We start from the raw sequence: 4,572 nt of genomic DNA on the forward strand, positions 1-4,572 counted from the left end.
GCTGCCAAACTTGAAACTTGCGTTGCTGTAGATGACATGATTATCCCTTTCAAGGGCAGACATTCTCTGAAAGTTTATATGAAGTGTAAGCCTAAAAAATTGGGCTACAAAGCTTGGGCCCTGGCAGGCCGGTCTGGATAGGTATATCGGCTTTACATGTATGGTGACAACCTAATCGAAGACCCCCCGAACACCCCGGAAGACGTAGGCGAAAGTGGGAAGGTCGTTTTGCGACTCACTCATGATTGCCCTCCGGGAACAGAAGTATTTTTCGACAACTTCTTCGCTTCCATCGAGCTTTTAAATGAAATGAAAATGAGAGGACTTGGAGCAACTGCCACCATCAGAAAAACAAGATGTGGGAACTGCCCTCTGAAAACTGAAAAAGAATTGAAAAATGCAGAGAGAGGATCACTCGACTTCCGCTCAGAAAAGAGCACAGGAATTGTCATCTGTGCCGGGAACGACAACCGCACAGTGACAGCTGCATCAAACATCCACAGCATTGAGCCTTTTGATACATGCAGGCGCTACGAGAGAAAGACCAAGACTTATGTGGATGTGCAGAGGCCCAACATCATTAGAGTGTACAAACAGAGGATGGGTGGAGTAGACAAAGCAGATATGCTTCTGTCGTTTTACATAAATGACTTCAAAACAAAGAAGTGGTACAAAAGGATATGCTTTCACCTTATCGATCTTGCGGTTGTGAACGCTTTTCTGCTTTACCGCGAAGCGAAATCGGCAGATATGCGGCTGGTTGACTTCAAGTTCCGGGTGGCACTTGGATTGATGCGCTCACTCGAGGGCATGCCCGGATTGAACCGGGATGGTGATGATCCTGTGCCTGCTAGTGTTGTGTCACCAACTAGTTCATTCAAGGCATCAGGCTCAGCACCTGGAGCAGTTTCAAAGAGAGCCCATCATGTTGAACATTCTGTGCGGCACGACAATGTTGGCCATTGGCCAGTGAAAGTGGCGCAAAAAACGCCCCCATGTGCAAGTTAAGCTTATGCACCAGGCGCACAAGGTTCTTTTGCAAAAAGTGTTAAGTGTATTTGTGCGTTGATGCACAAAAAATCAACTGCTTTGAGAACTTTCATGCATCCTGAATTTTCGGGGAATTTCTACCCCCCACTCCAAGCTGCAACGTTTGTGGCATAATAAAATTTCCTATAAAATGAAGAGGAATCGTTTTAACTTTTTTCACGTGTCTTTCCATGAACATGAACTCCTTAAAAATATAGATTTCAGCAATGTTCACCTCGTGAGACACCTGTGGGATATAAAGGGTAGCCTAATACTCGCTCCATCTCCAGCAGCAATACTCTACAGAACGAAATATTGTCCCTCTATTTAAACCCCATTCAACCAGGTTCAGTGTCCTCAATATTGAGCCACAATATGTCAGGAATATCGTTTAAAGGCCGCAGGCCAGCTGACAATGGACATAAATCGGAGAAGCCAAAGAAACTAGACTAAAACATTGTTTGCCGTGAGTATTTTCTAAACAGCACGTGCCCTATATCTTAAATAAATAAATATAAAGAAATCTAGACGGACATATGTTAGAACTTTGTTTCGTTCCGTCCATATTCAAACTCTTCAAGGTGGCACCCCAACAGCTCGTCGAAATGCACGCGGCACGAACTCGAGTCCACGGCGAGATTTGAGCGCGGGAAGCTGCTGTGTGCCGGTATGCCGGGGTAGGCTAGACATCTCAAAATTTTCTGTTTGTACTTAAGAGGCAGCAGTATTTGACAGAAAATAATAATACTTTGACGCTCTTCTCACGCCTACAAGCGAGGGCGGCGGGATTAACAACACAGCGTAATGCGCAACGGTGAACACCAACGAACTCCACCACCAACCAGACGAAGCATTTTGGTAAGCTTATATCTTATTTCTTGTTTGCAAAGTTTGCAAAGGATCGCATTTGACTTCGCTGTCGTGAGTCTCACATCGTGAACAACGGCTTCTGCGATATCCAGAACGTATTGATGTGCTCAGTGCGCATGCATGATGTAAGACGATACTACCGATATGGAATAAGCAGAACTGTGTAACCTCTATATCGTATATGGGGGAAAAGACGCGAAGATAATATGTCAGTTAAATAAAAACGACACGTCTCATTTTTACTCGTCCTTTTGTTTTAGTAACTGTATGTTTTGTTAATGTATCGTCATATAGCTTACCAGCCATGGCCGGACTTGGTGCTCTCGTTCTCGCGTGCAAATGTCCCGGTTTGCTGAGGTGGCACTGTGAGCAGCGCCAGACAGGGCGCGATTCCCCCGGTTACTGAGCCCCTGGCCAAAAACTTATTTCTGGTATAGGAAAAATTTTCACAGCTCTTCACTGTACCCACCGTGGTTGCTTATAGTGGCTATGGTGTTGGGCTGCTAAGCGCGAGGTCGTAAGATCGAATTTCGGTCACGGCGGCCACATTTTGATGGGGGCGGAATGCGGAAACACCCGTGTACTTTGATTTAGGTGCACGTTAAAGAACCCCAAGTGGTCAAAATTATTTCGGAGTCCCCCTACTATGGCGTGCCCCATAATCACATCGTGGTTTTAAAAGGTAAAACTGCATGATTTATTTTTTTACATCTGCACTATGTGTCGATATGTTCTCCCTTGTTTAAGCGTGTTAGTACAAGCCTTTACCTTAGCTTTAGCTTTAAGATTTGATCTTATTCTCTCGGTGCGTAATGCATTTATATACAACAACCGTGGATAGAAGTTGCGACTGTGAGTCGTAGCACCTTTCCTCTCAGTTGTAGCGATTGCATGTCATTGGAAATGTGTAAGGTTAGAAATGCTTGTTTTCATCCTTCACATTCTAGAATACAAATTTATACTAGGGTAATTAAAACTTACAAAATGCAGTGTGAAACTTAATACTAAACTTTATTTATTCAAAGAAAATAATATTTTCAATGTCCCTTTTATAATAGCATCATCGTGCACTGTGGACACTGAACTGGTTCGAAGGCACAAACTGACTGAATGGATTCTTGTCTTGCTTTAGCATATCTCAGTTTGAGTATGAGAGAAGATGTACAGGTGACAGGATGAGCGCTACCTTTCAAGCGGTTTTATTCCATGACCCTACTGCACATTATATGCCCCGCTCATAGCACACATGAGAAAAACAATTGAAACAACGTTACAAGAAGCATATGGCTGCAGTTCACTGAAAATGTGTTGACCAACTTAGAAAGTAAAGTTCTTTGTATGATAAATATAAGGAGGGTGTACTCACGCACATCCTAACGTATTAGGCAGTGGCATTAGCCTCAATACTCTCGCGCATCATTTGAGTGCGACTGCATCATATGATGACACATTCTTTAAAAGAACTAGTTTGCACCACAAGTCTTGCGATGTATGGCAAGAGACCTACTTCATTAACGTTTATGAAGGTTGTAACTATGCTCGCCCAAGCAATCATTCATACCCCTTCCTGTCTGTCTAATGTAGATGCCTTGCACGACAAGGAAAACTTGTATACCACAGCTTAAGTGCAATCAACATGCCCGTTCATGTACTTTTTCCAACCAGTGTGTCAAAACATGTGTAAAATACCGCAATGACCAGTGCATCACCTCATGTGTAAACATGCAATGACCAGTGCATCACTTCACATTTATTCTGCGATACTCTGCTATCTCAACTGCAGGTTGCCAAGAATTAAAAATTACCAGAAGGTACTACTTGAATGGTGTTCACTGTACCTTGATGAGTGTTCATGGCAGCCACTTCAAATATTGCTCATTCATTGTGCACGAATATGTTTCATTAGCTAAATTTTTAAGTTAACCTAATCGATGAGATGTCAGCGAAAACGTTTTGCATGATGGTTACAAATGGCCGATAGCAGCATTTAAAACAGCGTAGGATTTGTGAAGACTTCCTTTAACGAGAAAACGCCCGTGAAATAAATAAAAGGTGAAAATAAACTGTCCTGACCATGACAACGCTTCAGCGCACCAAATATTGCATCAATCTTTACGCAAATTTTGCCAAATAGGGGCACTGGGAATGAGCAGCTGCAGTTTTTTCTCGACATGTCAGCAGTTTTTGGCGTGCAAGTACAGTCCCTACCAAATGCGAAGTAGCGCGATTTTGGTAACCGTTCACTTTGCGAACCTTTACAAGACTCTGCCCAGGTTTGCACATTCGTAATATATGCAGTGCGCTGACGACAATGTTTCCGTCTGAGACCACTTATATTACTGATGCGGGGCGCATTGTCACATGAATTTTTAAAGAAAAATTTGCATGTTTTGTATCGTTTTTTGTCGGAAAAAAAGACCACACTTGACCTAGGTCGCTGTAACGCTGTTATCGGTCATTTCTCGGCGTGTTCCACAACCTTTGCATTCGCACCGTGTTGGATAAGTAAGGAAATAAACACACATTACAATTACATATTAATTGCTTGTTCACAATGGAAAAGAAATTTGAGTAGCACAAACATAAACCTATCAACATAGAGTGGGCGATATTCACGGAAAGCACTCATTAATATTTTTCTTGGCCACAGTGAGTTCTCACATCCAGTATGAA

At 42.8% G+C, this 4,572-nt stretch overlaps 1 pseudogene; it reads left to right on the plus strand.

The window, feature by feature from the left end:
- The first annotated feature begins 315 nt into the window (after nt 1-315).
- LOC126523751 (piggyBac transposable element-derived protein 3-like) lies at nt 316-1,112 on the plus strand (annotated as a pseudogene).
- The last annotated feature ends 3,460 nt before the right edge of the window (nt 1,113-4,572 follow it).

Source organism: Dermacentor andersoni, chromosome 6 (assembly GCF_023375885.2).
Source record: "Dermacentor andersoni chromosome 6, qqDerAnde1_hic_scaffold, whole genome shotgun sequence".
Taxonomy (NCBI): domain Eukaryota; kingdom Metazoa; phylum Arthropoda; class Arachnida; order Ixodida; family Ixodidae; genus Dermacentor; species Dermacentor andersoni.